This window comes from Malania oleifera, chromosome 9, assembly GCF_029873635.1.
Source record: "Malania oleifera isolate guangnan ecotype guangnan chromosome 9, ASM2987363v1, whole genome shotgun sequence".
Classification (NCBI taxonomy): domain Eukaryota; kingdom Viridiplantae; phylum Streptophyta; class Magnoliopsida; order Santalales; family Ximeniaceae; genus Malania; species Malania oleifera.
This window is the reverse complement of record NC_080425.1, coordinates 70,871,827-70,882,661: the sequence shown is the minus strand read 5'-3', so window position 1 is coordinate 70,882,661 and position 10,835 is coordinate 70,871,827.

Sequence of the window (10,835 nt, the reverse complement as noted above, 5' to 3'; positions counted from 1 at the left end):
TCAACCATAACCTTTTGAGTCGCATTGCGTAGAACTGCATCAGAATCAGTCTTGCCAGCACTCAAGGGCCCTGCTCCATCACTACCACTCGCATGGGCACTACCTCCTCCTGGATCGATCCTAAAAAATAATGAACGTAACTTAGGAACCCTATACTTATAGTTTACGCACCTAACATAGTTTCTTATCTTAACTTCCTCAACTCATTCCTAACTCCAATCCTACATTCTAGGAATACAACCCGACAATAGTTTGCTATGGTTTTCCTCAAATTGTCACCCCAGGAAAAACACAAAAACCACCACGGAAGTCTTGCCTTTAGACTGTAGAACAAAATCTTAAATCATTTTCCTATGCATTAGCATTGTTTCCGCTACACTCTAAAGTCTACAGAACCTAGCAACCTAGGCTCTGATGCCAAATTGTAACGACTTGCTTATTTTACCATTTTTTTTTAATAAAACCCGATATAATTAATCTAGTAGATCATAATCAACCTAAACCTGTGGGTACCAGGGATACATCTGAAATACAACACGAAAGCCTAAGCAGCAGAAAACATAAAATCATATACATCTCATATTACCATTCAATACAATACCGGAGTTTACTCCAACCATTACCCCAAAAATCCATCTAACCCTAGCGATAAAGAACCCTTCAAACAGGGTAAATGGCTAAACTCTAATGCTGCGGAGCTTTATCCGCTCTCCTACCTAGGACTTCTGAAATGTTTGTATAATTTGGGGTGAGACACCTCTCGGTAAGGGAAAATATATTAACACGAATGTATGGCAACATGAGTATTTCTGTGTTCTACATAAAACCATACATAAACATATTTAGTGAAACTGTCTATATCATAACTGGGAAAACATATATAATCATATCATGATAAGCCATACTGGATTTCCATAAACATAATTCATCTCATATGATAATAATACAAAAACAACCCTGGAAGGTTAGCTGGCTGGTGTCATGTCTTGCCCCCACATGACTGGATTGTGTGACCCGAAGGTGGCACTCGACAATGGCTGACCGACCACTGCCAAGTCAAAGCATATGTCTGTAAGTACAATGGGTTTGCCAGACCTGGTCCGTACACCAGGGGTGCCAACACTTCAATAAACCACATCGACTATCCATCCTCACGCTGCCCCGTACGACAGCGATAACACAATATCATAATGATCATGAACACATAGCTACGGTACCGTGCTTGTGTAAGCCTAAACCAAGCCAGCCAAGTTATGAAAACATATAACATATTTTCAAATTGTGATACATTGTTATTCCATAATAATAATTGTCAATTCAACATCATCATATCACATTTCATATATAATGTGAAAATCATCGGCCCTTACGCCGGCATTTCATATTTTATCAATCACGACCTGTACGCCATATCACATAACAAATAAGAGGCTCGTCCCATACGCCGACATATCATATAAATGGCTCAGCCCATACGCCGACATATCATGTGAGAACATCCTCGGCCCATACACTAGTATATCATATAAAACTCTCAGCCCGTACGCCGGTATATCATTGTAAAACTTTGTATCATTTAACATATTATCATTTACAGCAATATTTTCTCAAACATAATGCATATATATACTCCTGAAATTAAATGTTGTAAAACTATACATACATTTTCATAAAAAAACTAGTTTAGTTTATCCTCTTTAAAAAGCCCCTAAAGTATATTAGTCCTGCACCCGCAGGGTTGCCCGTTCAACACTCTAAAATCAACATCTCCCAGAACAAAAATTCAGTATTTTTTCGACTACTACATTTTCTACAACTGCAGGAAAGTCAAATACTGAATAGAAAGTCTTACCCCGAATCTGGGATGAAATTCAAGCTAGCCCCACCAACGATCCACTCCATCAGATTTGAAGAGAACTTCCCCAGGAGTGTCATGGTGGCTTCGGATCATCGATCCGACGAGAATCCAGCCCAGAAACTTATAGAGAAGGGGCGGTAACCAAAGAGGAGAAAGAAAGGAAAGTCTGTGCGTGAATTTTCAGGCAAAAATGAAGTTTAGGCATATTTATACACTGGCCTTTGTCGACAAGCCACATCATCTCATCGACGAGGTTAAGAAGGACGTTCGTCAATGAACGTTTGCTTCTCGTCGACGAAATTCAGAGATGGGAAAATAGTCTCTCGGTATTTTCTCGTTGACAAGACACATCCTCGTCAACGAGCCCATCATGTGTACTCGTTGACGAACTCCCTGTGTTCGTCGACGAGACCCTATTTAAGTATTAATTACAATTTCCTTTTCTCCTTCTTCCATTATCTAAATACCATAATTCCCCAGGTCACTGCACCTTCACTAGGCGGAGCTGGCTTTACAATCCCTCCTTTCACTTAGGTGGAGATGTCTTTACAATCCTTCCTTAATTAGGCGGAGATGCCTCCTCAAGTAAAAAACCCTTTGCTTGACACGATTCACACCCAAATCGTCGTAGTAGAATGAAGAATCAAAGGTGTACAATGAGTGCTCTTTAATTGAGCAAATAAGTATAATAAGAATGTCACACTAATACACTCTTAAAAGATTATGAATGAAACTCAAGGAGTATCTAGAAGGTAAGCACTTGAAAGGTAAACAATGAATTTGCAAAGTGGTTGAAAATATTTTTCAAATAAGGATAAAAAACTTTGGATGTGTGTAATAGATGTGTATCTCTTTCCATATGGGATGGAATTCAAGCTAGCCCCACCAACGATCCACTCCAATAGATTTGAAGAGAACTTCCCCAAGAGTGTCATGGTGGCTTCGGATCGTTGATCCAGCGAGAATCCAGCCCAGAAACTTTGAGAGAAGGGGTGGTAACCGAAGAAAGGAGAGAAAGGAAAGTCTGTGCGTGAATTTTCGGCCAAAAATGAAGTTTAGGCATATTTATACACCGGTCTTCGTCGACGAGCCACGTCACCTCGTCAACAAGGTCAAGAAGGACGTTTTTCGACAAACGTTTGCTTCTCGTTGACGAAATTCAAAGATGGGAAAATAGCCTCTCGGTATTTTCTCTTCAGTGAGACACGTCCCCGTCGATGAGCCCCTCATGTGTACTTGTCGACGAACTCCCTGTGTTCGTCGACGAGGCCCTGTTTAAGTATTAAAATTAAAATTTCCTTTTCTCTTTCTTCCATTAGTTAAATACCATAATTCCCCAAGTTACTACACCTTCACTAGGTAGAGATTCCTTTACAATCCCTCCTTTCACTTAGGTGGAGATGTCTTTACAATCCCTCCTTAATTAGGTGGAGATGCCTCCTCAAGTAAGATACCCTTTGCTTGACACAATTCACACCCGAACCGTCGTAGTAGAATGAAGAATCAAAGGTGTACAATGAGTGCTCCTTAATTGAGCGAATAAGTATAATAAGAATGTCACACTAATACACTCTCAAAAGATTATGAATGAAACTCAAGGAGTATCTAGAAGGTAAGCACTTGAAAGGTAAACAATGAATTTGCAAAGTGGTTGAAAATATTTTTCAAATAAGGATAAAAAACTTTGGATGTGTGTAATAGATGTATATCTCTTTCCTTTTCTTGCTAAAACAAGTTAAAAACCTTGTATTTATAGGCAAGATGGTCTATTAGCTGTTTTTTGGTCATTGAGCTTTGAAAATAATTAATTATTTTGAATACTAGCCATTTTATGGCCATTGCAGCACTTCTGCTGTGATTTTCGGTTGACCGACTCTCAAATTTTTGGGCAATTTTACTCACAAACACCCTTCAGTATTTGGGACATACTTTTTTCTAGAAAACTCCAAATAATACGATCTTGGTATCAAAATATAGTTAAGAAAACATCCCACAACTTTCTTGTTAAACATATTTGAAGATGAGAAGTCATTAATTGAGAAAATCGCTCATCAATGCGACGGTAGAAGAAAAAAAAAGGGGATTTATAAAATCTTGTTTTGAGGTTTTTCATTCCAAAAATGATTTTGACATTTTGAAATAATTTTTTCACATTTCAAAAATGATTTTCAATGAAATATAAAGTGCCTAAGGTCCAACTATGGTCACCTATGAGTTTCTTCACATAATCAATGATAGTGCATTTACATAGGTCCTATTTGCAAACTACATGAAATAAATTCTTTAAATTCTTCAAGCTTGGACTTCATAAGCTCCATAAATATCTTCATAGTATTCAAGCTTGGTCTTAATACGTTCCATATTTATAACCAAATAATATCGTATTGTGTACTTCATGGCTTTCCAATTTGCATATGTTATTATGCCTAATACCTTAATTCCTATAAACATACTAAGTAGCACAATTAGATACCTTAGTTTGTCGTTATCAAAATAGGATGAAACCAAGAAAAGTCAACAATTACGTTTGGCAAAACTCTCTCACATATTTTTTTTTATGTTTTTTTTTTTCTATTTTTCCTTTTTTACTTACCTTTAACAAACTAAACTGCCAACCCGACTCAACCCAACCGATAATCAAACCAACCCAAAGTGATCCAAATTGTACCCTCAATAATTTGGTTTAGGATTGAATTTTTACCCAACCGACAATATTAGATCGGTTACAATTTTAGGCCTAATGCAATCCAATCCAATACATGAACACCCTTAATAAAAAATTATTTTACAAAACTAAGCAAATCTTTTATTTTTTTACTATTTAATGCAAATCTCAAAAAATTGAAATGAGCTAGCATTTTATAATTTTCTAAAAACTAAAATTATATAATAAAAATTGTAGACACCCCCAATTCTAACCAAGCCTTTCCGAGGAGACCCTGTGTGATAAGAAAGACGACTTTGTAAACCGGGAGTAGGAGGATCCGTTGAGTCCCAATTTATTTCAAAATTGAGTCCCTTTGATGCTAGCTCGGATTCCCACGTCCAATGCACGCTAGCTCGGATTCCTACATCCGGTGCACGTTACCCATTTTGGTACGCTAGCTCGGATTCTTACATCCAGTGTACGTTACCCCCTTTGACGCTAGTTCGGATTCCCACATCCGATGCACATCATCTCTTCGTACATTAGCTCGGATTCCTACATCCGGTGCATGTTACCCTCTTTGACGCTAGCTCGAATTCCTACAACCCTCACGTGGCTTGTAGGCCCCACACTTCTTAATGGATCCCATGTGGCTTATGGGCCCCACACGGCTTGTGGGCCCCACACGGATTGGGTCGTACTTGACATATATTTATTTTTATTTTTATTTTTATTATTGTTGTTGTTGTTGTTGTTCTTCTTCTTCTTCTTCTTCTTCTTCTTCTTCTTCTTCTTCTTATTATTATTATTATTATTATTATTATTATTATTATTATTATTATTATTATTATTATTATTTAATTTGTAAAATGCAAGCATGCTTTGTTTCCCTTATTATCATTTACCTCATGCTTTGTTCCCCCCATTATCATTCAACCCATGCTTTGTTCCCCTTATAATTGTTCACCCCATGCATTGTCTCCTTCATTATCATTCATCTCATGCTCTGTTCTCCTTATAATTGTTCACCCCATGCATTGTTCCCCTCATTATCATTCACCCCATGCTATATTCCCCTCATAATTGTTCACTCCATGCATTGTCCCCTTCCTTATCATTCACCTCATGCCATATTCCCCTCATAATTGTTCACCCCATATTTTGTTCCCCTTATAATTATTCTCCTATGTCTTGTTTCCCATGTTTGCCCCAAGCAAAGTCTATAAATAGCATTCTCATTGTAAGCATAAGGAAAAGAAAATTTGGAATATATTGAAGTCTTCTATTGTTGAGATTGTGAAACTTGTCTCTCTCTTTGTGAGTGGGTGGTAAGGCTACGTTTCATCCTCTCGAGAGATCAAGTGTTCGACCAATCACGTCTCCTACCGATGTCAGGTCATCCCATTTGAAGAAAGCACTTCGTAGTGCCTCATTTTAAAGTTCAAGGACCACCCTCAGAAAGATGCTATGGACTGACTTCTGTAGACTCATCGATAGGAGAAGAAGACTGGAGGAGAGGAAGATGAGAGGTAAAATTAATAGACTCTCCCTTCCTAGGTTACATTCTAAAATGGGATAGACTGGGTATGAAGTTGTGAATATGGGAACTCAAACCCAAAGTTAGGTTCAACCCTCAACCTAAGCCCAGCTTACTCCTCTACCAACTGTTTGACCCATTAGACCGGTTTGAACCGATTATCTAGTATTTTCTTATTTATTTTTCTATTATGTTATCTATTTGAAAATTCGGGCTAATTATAAAAATCACAAAAATCAAGAAAAATATTTTGAGAATTGAAGATCATTTTTGACATTCTTTTCTACCCTAAATGAATTCTGGAACCTCCCAATATAATATTTTCATACTTAGAAAAATCCTACAAATTTCAAAATTTTGGGAGTGAATTTTGTAACATATCTTCTCGATTTTTCGATCCCAGTGATTGCAACAAAAGGGTACGAGCTTTATAAGCTTCGTGTACCTCGGTTATGAGGATATATATATATATATATATATATATATAATGTAAATATTTTTGTGATTCATTTATGTACATTTGCAATTTGTAAATTCACGAAAGGAGTAACATAAAAACTTTTTGAATTTACTTTGAGATAATTTTATATCGTTCGTAAGAACGGGCGTGTAGGGGATGCTCATACCTTCCCCTCGCGTAACCGAACTCCCGATCCCTGCCTTGGTAATGCAGACTGATTCTACCCTTAATTGGGTAGTAATCAAGTGTTCTAACCACACTAAAAGGTTAGTGGCGACTCCATTACACCATTTTTATTGAAAATTAAACATTACATTTTTCATTCGCCTCGCTCCGTCCGGGACGTCGCGATAGATTGGCGACTCCCTTAGGGACGTTGAGAGTTGAGCCAATAATTAGTCAAAGATTATCCCAAAATTCAATTTGATAAGCCTTTGTGAGTACTCCCTTTCATTTTTGTACAAATTGATAATTTGATTGTACATAGATGAATAATAGTGTAAACTGTAAGTGCTTGACTTACTTTTGTGTTTGAATAAGCATGCGATTAGTTCTGAATGCTTTATTTCCATGGTTAAACATGTGATTAATTGTGAATATCTTAAATAAGCATGATGCTTTGTTTCCTTTGCTATTTTATTAAGTATGTGTTTAATTGTAAGTATGTGGATGAATGTGGGGTAGGGGATCAGGTTAAAATTAAACTCACACACTTTCACAGCTCTATACCCGAGGTGTCCCTGCTAGGATTAAAAAGGAGTGTAATAGTATCAGTCCCCATGTGGCAGAGCTTATGGGGACCCACGAACCACTCTGCTCAGTGCAAGCTTTGTCTGGACCTTTGTGAGGAAAGATGGAGTCTCAATCTAGGGACCATTTTTCAATAGGGTTAAAGCTTAAATACACATAATCATCCGGAATTCTTTGCCTAAGATAGAGCCCTGGAGAATATATATCTACCCCGAGTTGGGACAGAAGCTTCATCTTAATATATATATATATATATATATATATATATATATATATATATATATATATATATCTACCCCGAGTGGGGACAGAAGCTTCATCTTTCTTAGCATGGTTTCTTGTGCGTGTATAATTGTTTTGGAATTGTGTGATATCATGACTAACATGCTGCATACACGTAGGCATCACATATACTTTGCCAAGGTGCCGAAAAAGATCCTGAGTCATTCATGGAGAGCCTGACAGTCTACCATGAGATCGAGTATGCAGTGTAGCAGTATTTAAAAAGTTAGCAGACCAAGTGGGGGAACAGTCTCAATTAGGGGGTGTGTCATTAAATTACCAGACCAGATTAGCATTAGCACGAGATCCAACCCACTAGACGAGTTGAAAGTCATATGGAAAGGACGGTTTCCTGCGCGACGGTTGAAGTTCTCTCAGGAATATGGGCACATTGGGTTCTTGCTACATGTCTCTGTAAACATTCAGGCCATAAATGCACTAGTCGAGTTCTGGAATCCACCCTATTGTTGCTTTATGATGGACTAAATTGACCTGGCACCAACTTTCAAAGAATATGTTTCACTCCTGCATTTAGTTAAATTGTAGACGCCATATCGAACCTATGTACCTGACGCTAGTACTCACTTCGTGAAAGAGCTGTTCGACACCACCGGGATCAAGATTCAGAAAATGCTCTCAGGGGAAGGCACGAAAGTCAGAAAAATCTCGTGGAAGTGGATGAAAGAAATGATGGAAACAAAAGAAAAAGAAGAGGTTCAAATGCACATAATGGCACTGGCTATTTATGGCCTAGTCGTTTTTCCAAAAGAGCTGGGCTTTGTTGATCAAGCAACCGTTTCTTTTGTAGCACAAGTACGAAAGGGAATCAATCCAGTACCGTGTAGAAACCCAAACCCAGAAAATAAAAGAACATAAATAAGGAAGAGAAAAATAAAAGAAAAGAAAGGAAAAAGAAGGAAATTGGTTTGACAGGACCCAAATCGTTGACGATTTTGTAAAGCTTGTGAAAACTGTCACCGATTTTAGTCAACAAGGGAGGGTCAACTGCCAAACCGTCAATGGTTTTGTGAGGGCAGGGAAAACTGTCAACGGTTTTCCTGTGAGTTTGCTTACTTAAGGGCTAAGCAAGGTATATTTTTTTTTATAACTTCAAAATTTCCTCTCTCTCTCTCTCTCTCTCTCTCTCTGGGTTTTTGGACTCTCACTCTCTCATGGCTCTCTCTCTCCCGTAGGCACTACAACAAATCAAGGTATTAGTGAAGGATCAAATTTGTCACTAATACTTATAAATTTTACGAATCTATGAGTATTAGTGACAGTTTTAAAATAGTTGCTATATCTATCGTTACTACTAACTATTAGTGACGAATTTAGAATTTGTCACTAATAATGAAGTATTTTTGACGGATTATAACCGTCACTAAAACCCTAATATCGTCACTATAAATTCTACATCGGCTCAGTTCAAATTCGTCACTAATAGTAGGGTATTAGTGATGAATAACAAATTCGTCACTAGTAATATAGTATTAGTGAAAGATTCAAATTCGTCACTAATAGTGGAGTTAGCATATATACAATGTTGTATGTTGTAACTCTGCTCTTTTGACACAAGATAGTGAAAATTATAGTCGTTTGCTCCCGTAGATGTAGGCATTGTCGAACCACGTAAAGCCTTTGTGTCATTATTTTATTGCTTTCATATAATCTGTATGATTATGTTTCTGTATTATTCATCGTTGGTTGTTGCATTGTACGATCGATTTCTGCACACTGCACATTGATTTTTTTTATTTTTTTATTTCTATTTTTGGAAAAAGAGGGCGGTACCTTCTATCTTTATTAGAAAACCCCTCACTTATGGTAGAGAAATACCGTGGTTCCAACCTTGAGACTTGGGGACAACAAAATCAAACCCCAACACTCTAAAACTAACTTAACCAACTTATTCAAAACCAATAAACCAATGACTAGCAACCAAACAAATAAATAAGAACTAAACAACTATAAGTGGAAAACAAACAAAATTCCAGAAACTAGCACAAAGCATCACAAACGCAAGGAAGGAAATCCCAACAAATCCAATCAAATCATTCCCCTGACTTGTTGTGGAAGATCTTCCTCACAACTATGTGATCAAGATATACTAGATTCACCCTACTTGGAAAAGAAATCCGCACTTTTATTCGCCTCCCTGTAAACATGTTCCACTTTGTACTGTATGCCTCTCAATGCTAGCACAAGCTCTTCCCACAATTCTCATAAGTTCCAAGCCGAACACTTCCCAGAATTTATCCACTGAACTAAAAAAGCAAAGTCACGAGCAATCCCCACTTGATCAAATTCGAGATCTTTGCACCGATAAATCCCTATAATAATCGCTTTCAATTCAACCATATTATTGGTTCCATAACTCAGTAATGAGGAAAAAGCTGCTTTAAATAAACCTCTTTCATCTCTTATCACGCCTCCACCACCACAATTACCTAGGTTACCTCTACAGCTTCCATCCACATTCAACTTAGCCCAACCTATCCCAGGTTTACACCATTTGACTACACGAGGAAGACGAACCATCACTTTTTTTACTTGAATATCCAAAGCACGAAGGACTGCAATATCCGTGCAAGAAGCAGGTGCACATTTAGTTAACTTGTCCGAAATGGATCTCAGCCAATATTTAATATCAATTTACACAGTTCTCACTGAATCATGAATTGATTCCATCGTGACTCTACATCGACGAGTCCAAAGTCTCCAAATGATGAGACTAGGTATGAGACCTACCAAAATGCCTAACTGTGAGGCCCGTCTTGGACAACTAAACCATCATCAAGCCACTACGCATTGATTTGCACAACAGATACATTTATAATTCTTGAGCATATGATATTTTTAGCTGTGTAATTATATTAAACAATTTCGATATATGTATTTTTGTTTATTTTTAGATGCATGGAGAAACTTAAGAGTAATGGTTTAATTTTATTTCTATAGATGTATTTGTGAAATTAATTTATAGCAATGCATTAAAAACTCTTATTAGTTAATTAAATTAGGAACAACATAGGTTTCTAGTGATAGTTCTGTACTATGTGTAAAACTTCTATATTTATTGTTATTAATGACGCTAACCACCCATCACTTATAGCAGATATTGGTGATGGTTTGGCTCCTAATACCCTATGTTATTAGTGATCATTTTGCTTTTGTGACCCGCTAGTTGAAAAAATGATGACATTTATATCCGCCACTAATAGTCTACTAGCTAATAGTTTACTCTTAACGACAATTTTGTGTTCGTAACTAATAATCAATTGTCAGTGATGGATCTTATAAA